Source organism: Anser cygnoides, chromosome 1 (genome assembly GCF_040182565.1).
Source record: "Anser cygnoides isolate HZ-2024a breed goose chromosome 1, Taihu_goose_T2T_genome, whole genome shotgun sequence".
NCBI lineage: Eukaryota > Metazoa > Chordata > Aves > Anseriformes > Anatidae > Anser > Anser cygnoides.
This window is the reverse complement of record NC_089873.1, coordinates 64,322,670-64,336,692: the sequence shown is the minus strand read 5'-3', so window position 1 is coordinate 64,336,692 and position 14,023 is coordinate 64,322,670. Positions and strand designations below refer to the sequence as shown.

The 14,023-nt window shown below is 39.4% G+C and overlaps 1 protein-coding gene across 13 annotated transcripts in view; it reads left to right on the top strand.

The window, feature by feature from the left end:
• Positions 1-14,023, top strand: part of BICD1 (BICD cargo adaptor 1) — a 177,139-nt gene that overhangs the window by 26,453 nt on the left and 136,663 nt on the right. The window contains exon 2 of one of the 13 annotated variants that reach the window (XM_066998420.1): positions 1-14,023. This exon is cut by the window's left edge and continues 24,910 nt beyond it; it is cut by the window's right edge and continues 19,768 nt beyond it. The exons of the other annotated variants lie outside the window; for them this stretch is intronic. The gene's annotated coding sequence lies outside the window, so the exon portion shown is untranslated. 13 annotated transcript variants of the gene reach the window in all.

Genomic DNA, 14,023 nt, shown 5'->3' with positions numbered 1-14,023 from the left:
TATCTGAACCTTATGTTTCAAATAAAGTCTGCCAAAGTTGAAAATTAGTGTTTGTGTGTACAGTTTCTAAAAATAGCTGTTTCCTATTGTTCTGAGAAGAAATTAATAGGAGAAACAAGACTTGTGTTAGGCTTGCATTGAATTTGTTCAGCCTGAAGCCTCAGCACCTGGCTGTTTCTATCTTAGGGAGGTGCAGTGCAGCTTTCAGCCTTTTTTAATGGCCTTGATCTGACCAACCTGGGGGGCTAACAGTAAGGCAACTAAGGTGACCAGTGGGATGTTGCCAGAATCTGAGCGTAGGGCACTTGTGAACATTACTGCTAGGTAATAACCTGTCATTATACCTTTACCTAGTCTGCCTTGGAGTAAAATCTCAGGGCCTTTCTACAGTTAGGGATTGGAGGGACCAAAAAATGCAGTAGTTAACAGGTGGTGAAAATGTATCTGCATCCTTCTTCTGTTGATGATGATGGTGTGGATGGTGGCACCTCGCTTGGCAGCAGACGCCTCTGAAGCTCGTCTCAGAGCTGATGGTGGTCTGACATCATGCTGGCTCCTGGTGGCATACCGCCATTTCAGTGGTACATATCAGCTGCTGGGTGATGCCATTGGTGCTCGCTTCCCCACAGCTTATCACGTTTGATGTTTGTGTGTGACCTCTGTGTGGAGCGTGATGTAGCTGCTCAGCCCACTGCATTAGCTAAGTGCTTGTGAGCTCAGGGTTGCCAATCACACAGCTTTTCCAAGGCTGAACACATTATTGCTCTAATAACCTCCCGAAGGAGATGCTGTTGCTGTTCTGCACTTCACTGGAGGCTGTATGAGCACCATGATGGGGCTATTTTGCTGCTCTCTGTGTAGAGGTTATCTAAATGAGTTACAGGTTTTATGAGCGGGAGGTCACTCATCTTTTCCATAGGTTGGCATGTCTTCTTATTTCCAGTGTCTGCTTGGGAGGGTATGTCTTTTCATCACTGTCGATCACTATTTGCATTACTATGGCCCATGTGAGTTTTGGTAATAAAATAGAACCTCACTGATGTAAACATTGTGCATGCACAGGACCAGAAGATAGTGTGTGTCCCTGGAATCTTATAGCTGTCCAGCGCATGATCTAATAATGAAAAATGTTGACATAACTAGGCTCATAGTTTTTGTATGAAAACATCTAAATTTTGTTAAAATACTTCTTGCAATATTGGAGGAACTGGAAGCTGAGAGATCTCATTTAAAATATAAAAAAGGCAATATAATTGGAAACAAACTATACATTTGACTTTAACAGAATAAATATATTCATATAGGCAAGCACAGGTATTAAGTTTGGGATTTTCCTTAAAAAGCTTTTTCTCTTATTCATATTTTTAGTAGCATTTTTATTTTTAGTAGAGTTTTACTGCTTGCCAATTACCACTACCCCCATCCAGGTATTTACTCCCAAGAAATGAATGTAGGGTCCCAGGACAATCACATTTCCTTACAAGTTATGAGAAGTTTTTGTTGTTATTACAAGAACTTAACCAATGTGTATCCTATTTTAAGGAATTTTGTGTGGAGAGGTGTAGGTTGAATTTATGGTATCTACTTTGACATATAAAGAGGCAGACGGCAATCTGATGCAGGAGGAAGAAAGAAGGGGAATTCTGTAAGTTGAGTAAACCGTTTTTCTAGGGTAAAAGGCTTGTGGTAGTCATCACTAGCCAAGGCAGACATGTCCTTAGGCAAGCAGACCACAAACTAACTTGGGCTGCAGGGGATTCCTATTGAGGTATAAGGAAGGCATAAAAATCTATTGTGCTTCCAGTCCAGAGACTGGCAAAGAAGGAAAGAAATAGTAGCACAGACAAGGTCTGCTGTTTGGCTTGAGAGGAATTTGCCTGTAAGGGGTGTTAGGTGGAACAATTAATTGTAAAGTGATAAGAGCCCTTTGGGAAGATCTTTTCTATGCAGCTATTTGCATGAGAGCAATTGCTTCCCTGCCATATTTGCAGGCTGGGGTGGAAACAGAAATAAATTTGTATTGTTTATGAACCAAAAATTTTGTTTATCATTTTGAATAATAGTAATTATACGCTGGGACAGCTCAGGGAAAGAATCTGGCTGGCAGATGGCTAAGTATCGTTGCATTGAATCCTTTATTTGCAAGGGAATGGGTTAAATGTGATGGTCTATAGTGTTTTACCAATCCAGTAGGATTTATAATTCACTAAAATCAAGTGCTGTTGGTGTGTCTGGGCATCACTACCACTATGCCTCACTCAATGAATGGTAAGTTATGCAATCATTCTTCCTGAAACACAACCTGCCTTTATTAGGCATGTTGGATTAGCCTCCGGAGTGGCTAACCTTTTTAACTGCATATTAAATTTAATTTTTTAAGGTTTTGTTTTAAATCAAAACCATTGCAGATGTTACCCCCTGAATTTATATGTGGGTACAGTATAGCCCATGAGTCTAAGATAACTGCCTAATTTGATAACATACAGTGTAAAAACCCTGGTATGTTTAGATCTCTGTAGCTAATGAGCTTTGCAACCAGACCATAGCAGTTTAAGTCGCATAAACAAGATGTCTTGTGGGTTTTTGTTTGTTTTTTTTTTTTTAGTCTGCCATTGAAATCTGTCACAGAATTAAACATACAATGTTAACTACATTGCCTCTTCTTATAGCCTGCTAATGGTTATTTCAGCTAAAATGAGATAAAATATTGCTGCTGTTTTGCTTCAGAGAGGATGAAAGCATTTTAATTGAAAACTAATTAGTTATTAGTTCCTGGTGTCATGCAACATTGATTGGTAAGGAATCAAGTACAGCTGTTTCTCTGCATTTTCAGTCTCTTATTTTCTAGGGGTTAAAGGTAGGTCATACAGAAAGTACATATTTAAGATCCAGTAATTGTGTGTGTCTTCTCTAGAATACTACACCATTTTTTAAATATCTTTCACAGATGACTACTGCATACATTTAATTACATTAAAAAAAAAAAAAAAGGAAAAGGTACTCCAAATGCTTATTTCCTGTGTGTGCATATCCATGAAGCAGTCTGATGTCTAACAAAGCATCAAAGGGTTTAGCTGACAATGCCAACAGGAGATATTTTGATATGTCTGTAATTTTATTGTGATAAAGCACGTTCGTTTTATAAACTATGTTTATCTCAAGTGGAAGTAGCACGCTTCCTATTCCAGTTTAGTTCAGCTGCAGCAGAAATTGCTTTCACCGTGTAGGGTTCAGGTTTAACAAAATTTCAGAATATACTGATTCAGTTTTGATTTTGAGAGATGTAATGGTTACTCGATGCTAACAAGAAGCCTTCTGTAATGTTCTTAAAATAATATGGCTATTTCAATGATTAATAGCGCTGTATAGTATATTAGCGATAACATCAGACTGTATGATTTTTTTTCCTGCATTTTCTGTCTTTATTTGGATTTTTTTTTCTCAAGCGATGCCTTTGTTGCTAGCAGATCAGTTTTGCTGAATACAGACTTTTTGTTTCTGTCAGGGTTTCATACAATCACCAGAAGTGTAAATGCAGCAGTATCTGCATAAATGCTCACTTTCTCCTATATCATAAAATAATTGACAGCATGAGTAACATGCATACCACCCCAGACTCCTACAGAACAACACTTCTTTAAACAAATCCTGTTCTGAGTTGTTGAGTAAACTTAGGACATCTAGCTTCCATGGTCTGGAAGACCAGCAGAGAGCAGGGAAGAACGGCGGCTAGGAAAAAGGGAAGAGCTCAAGGCCTTTTTAGAGACACTGAGCTTTTTGTAAATGTTTTTGTCTCTTGGGTACAAAGTATTTCTCCTGTGACCAGGGGCAAATCGCAGATTTGTATGTTCGAGATGTAATGCTGCTGAATGTCATGAGTGCTACTGAAAGACCCAGTTGTGCAAGATGCGGTATCCCTTCAGAATTTGGCATGTTTTGATTTTGACAGCTCATCTATACTACGGTCCATGTGATGCTCTCAGAAAGTCTCATTACCAATTAATTGTGTGGTTAGTATTTTTCCTTCTTATAACTGTTACTTGTATAGGTGCATTTTTATTTTCAATGGCATTGGCAGCCTCCTCTCTGCCTACGCTGCACCACTGAGAAGAACAAAAAATGGCAGAAAACTTGCATTTTGAACATGCTGGAAACTTGGTGGATAAGGTCATAGCTTCCAGTCCACTCCCCCTGCCTTGCTGTGAAGGTGTGCTCCCTGGGTTACTACCTTAGGCTGTTTTAATTTAAGGTCTGACTTGTGCAGAGGATGAGGAAGCCAAAAAGTTGGCTTAAATGTTCTTTCTATCTAGGGCCATGTTCCCAGTAATGATCGGTAGGTAGTGCAGCCAGGGCCCTGTAGGACTTAGTGTGAAGCAAACAGTCCTGGCTGTGCAGAGATGTTTGTCTGGCAAAAAAGGCAAATTGGCAACTGAAATTAAGCTGCAGATCTGCAGGTACTTGTGATAGAGTGATGTTCTTATCCATTTTTTTTGTCTGTGTATGGATTTGGTTATGTTTTGCAGGCATAGTATTAATAACATCACTTATATATTAGATACCTCAAAAGTAGCAGTGCTGCAGCCAGGATCATAACAGATTGTTTATGATTTGAGAAGAGTGACTGCATCTTTATACCTGAATTTTTAGATCATTAGTGCAGCGCAAGACAGAAGACATCTAAAGCATACCGCTTACACAAGCAGTAATTAGTTCCTCTCCAGCAGTTCTTGGATATTTATTTATTCCAAATGATGTGCAGTCATTGATTTTTTTTTTTTTTTTTGCATTTGCTGTCCCGTCAGGTTAAAGATTGAACTTAGGCACAGACAGATGACAATGAAATGTATTTTATTATTGCTTCATAAAGCATGTTTAATAACATTTTTTCTTGTTTGGAAAAGTATTTTAGTTATTAAATGATCTTAAGTATGGATAGTATGATATTAAATATGGAGCTTGATTATTTGCAAGGCTGTTATTGTCATGGCTGATGTAGCAAAACTACTGAGCTTATTCTTGCTACACTGCTGCACTCAGTAGTATTGCCAAAACATCCATGTAGTACTGCAAGCTTCTGTGTTAAATTCTGTTGGGACTATTTATCTGCTTAAAGGTTGAGTTTTGTCTAGATCAATGAATATACGCAAAGCAGAGTATAAACAGCTATGGAAATAGCGTTAAAGGAGCTGCATGTGAAAAAGTGTACTATAACTTAAAAAGAAAAAAAAAAGGAGACTTTCCTAATGTGCAATGGTGGGTCACAGAATGGGTCGAGCATAAGAATGGTGGTGGCAGAATCTGTTTTAGCAGGTTTGTGTGTTGCTCTAGACCTTCATTCTTCAGGCTATGGTAAAAACCAACCTTTTTAACCCACGAGGACTGTGTGCTGTTGTTAGTGTCATTTAGGTGGAAATCTATGTCCATATTAGAGAAGTCTCTGCTCGGTGAGGCTGGGCAGTGAGTTACTGTGCTTTGTATGGTGCTGTGAATCAAGTCAAGTGGAAGGTAACAGCACTGAACAGTGAATGCTTTAGCTGGTTTACAGTTGACTCCTTAATTGGAGAAGGTCATAATGATGCTAATTTTCTCTTTTGGGGTGATACTGTATCATTCCTAAGCTGAAAGTCCTCATGTGTCTATGCAGAGGAAATAGCTTGTAACTCATCCATTACCAGTTAGACACTGGCTTAAAAGGACATAATGGGAGTCTGAATGCTTCAGATTTGTGTTCAGTTTTGGTGTGGAAAAGCCAGAATTTGTAACGCTCTTCTTTGAAATACGATTTTTCCGTCTACCAAGTTGTGGAAGATATGAGGGAAATATAACCCCTGCTAGTTAAATCTCATCTCCTCTCAGTTTTTCAAAGGTGCCCAAGGTAGACTAGTGTAGATGTTTGATTTCTCCAGCTAAGGAGAACAGGACAACTTCTTTTTCATCACGCAGTGCAGTTTCAGTTAACTGGCAAGGTGATAATTGCTCTGAGCAAGGAAATCCCTCTCCTGGGGGGTGGAACATGACACCCTCAGCAGTCCTGCTCCTGGCTGAGGGTAGAGTGATTTGATCTCCCTTCACATGAAGGTTTTGCTGTGCTTCTGGCACAGGAGCTGTGTTAAGTCTGGTGCTGTGCAGCTTCATGTTTTCCTGGGGAGGCCCTAATCGGTCTGTCTGGTGCTTCTGTTTGTGCATTAGGCAGGCGGTGGTTCCTCTCCCTGAAAGTGGTGGAGCACATCCCATGGTACTTGCCCCAGATCTGCACCTGGGTATGGCGTGGTAGTTGACAAGCTCTGAGGTTCTGTGCTGCTCTTCTTCTGGTTTCACAAGCTGCTGCTTCCACCAGCACATTGGTTCAGCTCTGTTTGCATGGCTGTACTTCCAAGGAGGGTCTGCACAAAGATGTTCCTTTTTCCATTTGTTCCCTGAGACTGTTAACCTCCCCTCAGCAGGAGGAATCCTGCCTCACTGGGTGAACTCCATGCTTGCTTCCTCTGTGAAACTGCACCTATTTAAAGCTGTGCCTGTGCAAATGGTGTTGGAAGTATAAAACAGAAAGAAAGGAAGATATAGCCTGAATACATGAGGGACCGGAACAAATCTGCTTACAGCTATCTTAAAGAAACTGCCAAGAGCTGTGCTGGTGTTAGTGGTTTTGTATATCCACATGGGGCTAGAGAAATGGAAGAGGGTAAAACAACCATGGCTGCCTACCCTGTCTGTAGGTTTTCTATTTCTGTATTTCCTGGATCATTACATAGCCCCGATGGGATCTCTTTGCTTATCATCAGACCAGCTGTTTTCTTGAATACTCTTCATATTTGGTTCCATCCTCCTCCAGTTCTCTTGCTTGGATGTTTCTTGAGAAGAGCCCTACACTGTGAGCACTCAGCAAGCACTTAAAGATTAACCAAAGTCAGCAAAATTAACATTTTATTTGTTTCTGCCAGGTGAAGGGGCTAGCTCCATAACATGCAAACCAGATCAAAGCTTTTATTCTGGAATAGCCCAGTTACCCTGGTCCTGCAGTGGCAGCTGAGGGTGGTCACAAGGTGACATGCAGAAATAATACAGGTTCCGTCTCATAGCAACAGCTTTTTCAATGCAGTATGTGTCTCTTTTCTTTTATAGGCTGGCCTCATGTAAAGGAGGAAAATTTAGAGAGAACCTTGCTGTTTCTAGTGCTAACAAAAAATATTTATGTATCCAGTTGTTTAAGCTATTTAGGAACAATCTGGTGAGTGAGCTGTTTAGAGGAGGATGATTAATATATGCTAACTACATTGTCCAGCTGAAGTTTGTTTACTGGACTAAAATGTCAATATTATCATCAGCTATTATCTTGAAAGGTTGGTATTTCTGTATTCAGACAATGCTCTATTTTTATAATACCAACTTGGCAGGTGCAGGGCAGAGGCAGAGGACTTGTGAAGCTCATAACATCTGTAAGGTATTTTTATACCTAGTGTTCTGGGAAATAGCGGATGAGATTTTTGTCACGTTTCTCATTTTCTTTTCACTATTCCAAGTGTCTTTATGCCACATAAGTAGGAACAACATACCTGTGGAAGTTGCAAACAGTTCTTATATAGGGGGATTTAGTTTATAATCTACAAATGGAAAAAGAATCTGTTCATTCAAAATTGCAGCTATGACTTATGCATTTACACTACATAGGGTCTGAAGTGGTGTGTAATTTTTCATTTTTTAAAATTATCTTTATCCTACTCTTGGTGACAGAATGTTACATTACTTTTTAAGCCTAAGCCATAAAGACATAGGCAGGAAACCAACTGCCCAAATACTTCTTTGCACCAACAAAGTGGGCACTTGTAGATATCTTAAGGGTCCGATTATTTAAAGGTTGTCCACTCTTTGGCTTGTCAGCACTTCAAAACTCTGTCCAAAAATAGTCAAGCTTCTGAATGTTTGGTCACAAATGATGAAAGTAAAATCCCAGTATGCATCAGTTGCTGCAGCTTGTGACAATCCTTCCTTTCTCTGTGGAGGTAGAAAGAGGCAGAGGGAAGCAGGATGGAGTTGGTATGGTCTCCATCAGCATCAGCTGGTGGCCTGATTCCAGGAGAAGAAGAGGTCAGGGTTGGGGACGGAGCAGCCGTGAGCCTGCAAGAAGGTGGGTGCACACATGAAGCAGCGTGCAGGCCTTGGCACAGATAGCTGGACTACTATGTTTGGCAAGAAGTTCTTCACTTTCTTGCCATAAAATTTCACTTTGCCATAAAAAGTGAAGGTGTATTTGTGCAAGGTGGGTGGGTGCCTGCTGACTGAGCAGTGCTCATTACGAAATGGCAGAGGCCTAGAGGCAAATGTGCAAACCCTTGGTGAAACTGATCCTTCGCCCATGCTGTGTGTCTGTGAGCACCTTAAGCTGATTTGAAATATTATTTCTGGACATCAGTTTGCTTGTGGGGATTGAGTGGAAAGGGCTGGGTAGAGAGGTGCTCCTCAGGTGTTTTTTAGGTTTGTTTGTTTTGAGTTTTGTTTGTTTGCTGCTCTCTTCAGTAGCTTTGGTTGTGCAACAGTGCTGAATAATTCTCCAAACAGTTTCTTATAATAGATTCTTTACTGTTTGATATTCTAGGAGACTTTTAAACAATAGTGGAAATTAATAGGAGATATTAATGACTCATCATCATTGCTAATTTATCTTCACTACAAAAAACGCTCAAATTACCTATTTAGAATCCTGGTCACATTCTAACATGCTTTATTGCAGATATCATCTGGAGGATAGAGAGAGCAATTATTTGTGCTCGCAGTTATTGCAGGCATATCTCCGAGCTGTTACGGAGGCGAGAATTGAAGTCGTATGGATGTAATGCTTGGTTGCTGTGGGAACTTTGTGATAAGGATTTTTGGAAAAGAAAACCAAATCTTAACATCTGATGGCAGGGCTGGAAACTTAATTCCAGGCTTATTTGACAGTGGCATTTTAAATCTTCTGAGTTGTTTACTAGAATCCGTAACTCTTGTGCAAGGGGCTGGTGTGCCTGCTTTGGTATGAAAGCTGTGAGTGTGAACCCCTCCCAGTCACCTGGTGAGAGCAAACACCTAAAAATGAAAAGAATAGTCAGCCTAGGGGTCAACCCTCTAGCCCCTACAGACAGAGTGGCTGGCTTCTGAATCCTGTAGAAACTTCCAGGTATTGCTGTTGCATGATTCAATCCTGAACAAGGACTTCCTGCTGTGTATGGTCCATGAGACGAGCCTTCAGTTGGATGCTGGGGGGCTGGCCAAGATGCCAGAGTGTGGTTTGAATTGCACAACAGCTCCTTTTGGCCCTCTTCAGATCAGTCTGCTCCTTAGCAACCAGTCAGTCCTGGTGCCTGGGTTGCCTAAATATGCTCTACAGCCTCTGTTGGGGCACCCTCCATCCAAGCTCAGCAACCTTAAAGCCCCTGAGGGTCTCTTGTAATGCATGCCGTCTGCAGAGAGGGGTTTTGATTGCTCGTCGCTTTAGTGCCTTTGAGCTGTTAGCCCATAAACCTGACTGAAAGGCTGGAGAGAAAGGGTGATTATAGCTCTGTCAGTGAATTAATTCTAGAAAACAGATTTTTCAGCATTAGCTATTAACAAAATCTTTGTCTTTTGGAAATAGTTCTCAGCAATATCTCAGAACTGCCTCTTCAGATTATTTCCAAAGTTTATAGTATAACTTTGTTCTACCCATAGTTAAACATCAGCAAGACAGCTGCTTATTCTTAGGAGCTTTCATGGTTGCATTAGACAAAATTCAGCGTCTTTGAAATCAGGTGTTGATACATGCAGTAAGGAGAACTATGGGCGTAAGTGTTGCAAAAACATTAATATCTTTGGTCTAAGTATGAAGACTTAAATCCTTAGTGATCCTTTTTGGATGATGTGTAACTTTATTTTTGCTTTATTTTCTCCATCTGGTGACAACTTCTAATAATATAAGGGACATCTTGTATTTTTGTCTGTGTAAATACCAACTAGCACATAGTGAGAACTACTTTGCTTTACAATTAATAAAACTTCCTGAGCTTCTCCCCTGCTTACTCCCAATGCCTTCAGGCACTGAGCGTTTTTAAAAACTAAGTTATGTGGAGTGTCTCCCTCTTCCATTATTTTTCATATATTGTGCCAGTGTGTTTTGTTGTTGGGGCTATAAAATGAACTGCTGCAACACTTTTTGGTAGGCTGTTCAGTTGGCTTATTTTGGGTAAGAGATTACATACTTAATTCAGCAAAGCATACCTGGCCATCAGGGAAAGGTAGTGGAAAGCCCTAGGGCTGATGGTACCCTGGGATTTAGTTTGCTGTCTAAATCTGATTATCTGCAACATCTGGGAGTACTTGGATTTTAGGGTTTGATACACACCAATATCTTGAAGTAAAAGGCATGAAAAACACAGTAGAGAAGAACTAAAGAGAAAAGAATCTAAATATATGGTAAATCTGAAGCACATGAGTGTGACTAATCTATTTAAGACTTACACATTTGGATTATTTCACAGTGACATTTAGGACACTGAATATTTGAAAGCAAAGTTTTGTGTTATAATTTAGTGTACCTAACATACTTCTAGTTTATGCATTAGCAATTCCAAATGAGCTACCTTCTGTTATAACTCAAACAACCCCTTCCCTTCCACTGTAAAACTTTCACTCTACTTCACCATCCTTTTTTTTTTTTTTTTTTTGAATTAGGAAAGTACCAGATAATCTCACATCAGTGGTAAAGGGCTTGGTCCAAACTACTTAAGGTCTTGATAGTTTTCATTCAACCCAAGTTTGTATGGTAAACTGAAATGTATATCATGTATATATGGAAATGCATTGATTTGCACCAGCATGTGATGTGCTTCATTTGTGCATGCAGTCAGTTATTTAAAAACTGTAAAAAGTTAAACTTTATAAAATTCTTATTTTCAGGAAGAGTTGTAAAGAAATTGCTATTATGAAACTAAAGTTCCTAAGTCATAAATTAAAAAATAATGCTTCTCTTTCTGGAAGTAAATGGGTGTGGACTCTCTAGATCATAACCACACCAGTATTATTATATTTGGAAGCTCTTTGAAACGTAAGAGCTTACAACTTTCAGTAAGGTTTCAAAGACCATCACAGTTACAGTAATACCAATAAATCTATAATAAGTGAGGTGAGGAAGGAAACGTGATAGCCTTTATTAGACCAAATGAAAAAGTGGTAAAAGCAAACCAGCTTTCCAAGATCTAGGCTTTTGCTCAAGGTTGAAACAGGAGCATTAACTTCAAGCAAACTACTGACTAAGAATAATTGTCTTGTGTTTAAGTGTCATCTCTAAGTGTCATCTCTGAGTGTCCAGTTGTTTTGCAGCAGGGATATTGGCTTATGTGCTTCCTACAAAACAAGATATTTGTAGCAATATTTCTGGCAATATTTTTCGTTGGTCAGAGAAAACAAGGAGCTGTGCTATACTCTGTAATGTAGAGTGCCTTCACATCGCATTGCATTTGATGATGTTGGATGAAGACACAACATTTTTTTAAAATGTGTAGATTTAATAGATGAAACACTTCATGGCTATGTATATTGTGAGTTTTCTTAGAAAGTGTTCAGTAGAGTTTGATTTCTGTCACTTCCATTACGATAGCTGTCAGTGAGGAATGTAATATACATTATCTCTAGACATGTAATTAAGTGGGGAACCCCAGGATTACTCTAAAATAAGGACCCCAAAATTAAATCAAAGATAGCACCAGCAGAAAAGAGTCTTGCCTATAAGTATGTGATGAATTGTGACTAGTGAGAAAGTTTTAGCCTGTGTTATGTTTTTCGTAGAGATGACAGGAATACAGATTTTTAAACTCCAGTGTTTAATATCTCTTACACAAATAAATGTAACTTATAAAAGCAAAAAAATTGCCATCAAGCCCATTCTCAAGTTTTTCAAGCTGTAACACAGCAATGTATAAAAAGCAGATCTTGGAAGAAATGGGTCTTGGACGACAACTGAAATACCTTACTAAAACATTTTGATTCATTTGAAAAAAAAAAAAGTGTCTGTAACTTCATGTGTGAAAAAACAGATGCAATTGTAGTATGTGTTTCACAGAGAGAGAAAGAGGTTAAGCAGCAGCCTATTGGAAAATATGGTTCACTGCTTTTATAGCCTTTGTGCTTAACACATTATGTTAAATATATTTGTGACTCTGTGTGTGACAGTGATAAATGGCTTCTTGGCTCAGAGGTCTGAGATAAATCAATAAGGAAACTTCTCCTTCAGTATACTTGTATCTGCTGACACATGGAGAGATGTTACTGAATAACAGAGATGAAGAAAAAAATTCCCTAACAACTGGCAAACTCTTGTTTTTATTGGATAGGCAGACAAGTCTTGGAGGAGTTCAAATTTAATTCTAAGCAATTTAGATGTGAAGTAGACAAGTAATCGTTTCATGTAACAGCTATCAAAGGTTAAGACCTTTTGCATATTTCTAGAAACAGGAGTTCAAGGTAGCTAGGGGAGGCTGGAAAGTTCCTCATGCAAACAATTACCTGTGTCAGCACTTTCTTCTGCACTCAGTAATATGAATAATTTAGTTCTTTGCTAATGTCAGTAAGAATTGTTTTTCAAAGCTTTCTTTACATTAACTTTCTACCATTTATATGGGGGCTTCCCCCCCGCACCCCAAAATTGTTTATATAGAGCTGAAATTCTTCCTTAATGACAGCACCATAGCAGTACACGGGTCACAGAGAAACAAGTGTAGTTGTGGTGAAATGAAGTCCATTTCCCGTGTTTATTCCCTGAAGTCTTTATGCTAACTCAGAAGCTGTGGCTTCCCTCGTAGCAGCTCAGTTTTTTTATTTGTACATTACTATTCTGGATTGCTTGTGGAAGAAAAAAACACCCTAAAAATATATGAAAATATTTTATTCACAATGATGGAATGCTACTATATTTTTTGTGAAAGATTCTGCATAGGGTGTTCTTACAGAATTAAGAGTACCAGCTGACAGGTAAAAGTAGGGATACTTAATCTCATTGATGTTTGTTCTTTCCAGCTTCACTGAAACAGCTGGAAATATGCCATGAGTTTAAAACACTGTCACCAAAGCCCAGTATCCCTCTTAGTGCAGGAAAAGGAGATGGAATGCAGGGGAAAATGCAGCTTTGTAGTAGAGATGAGAATCTTGCTCAAACCTGAGTAGGTGAATATTGCCTAAGGGAGCAAACATGGGTGGCAATGAACCTTTCTATGGTCACAAGCCAGAGGAGCTCTGTACCTGCAGTGGAGCTGCTGGAAATGTGATGCTTGTCTCTAGCAGGGTTGTGTTACGAAGTGAATCTAGGTCACCTGTGGAGATGATGTCAGGTCAACTGTCTTCAATATTCTCCTTCCCAGCATACGAGGTTCAGGTAATTCTGCAGCTCAGAGACATAATCCAACTAGAAAGCCTGTTGAATCCAATTATGTTGCATGGGCAAAGGCCACTAAGTTCTCAGTCCCCAGTGTTGTCAATGAATCTTGAAAGATATAGTTAAAAATGGCTATGTAGATACAGACTAAACTAGCAACAACCCCTTCTAATAAAATACAGGCAGAGGTCCACCAAGGGAGAGGTAGGTTCTCAATTTCCTGCTCAGAATTTCCAAAATGTGCTCCATCTTTGCCTCTGAGAAAAGCTTTGCCTCTGAGAGCCTTTCTGATTTGAAAGGCTGAGCTGAAAGCAGGGAAATGAAGGGGCTCACAGACACCACTGTTACAGAGCAGGTTTTCTTTTAGCTGAGCAATGCCAAAATTGCTGAAAAAGGGGAAACAAGACAGAGGCTGAATGAGGATTATGTCAGGGACTAAGGAGAGCAATACCATCTCTAAACTAGTAGCTCCAGGCTAATGGCAGGATGGCAATGACATGGCGATAAAGAAATAGGGTGCAATAATTAGTCCTTCTTGTAACACATTGCAATGAAAGTGTCTTCCCAGAACGCTGCATTTTGAAATGGAGAACTATTAATCTATGAAGAATATATTTATAAAAATAATAATAAAAAATTGGTATT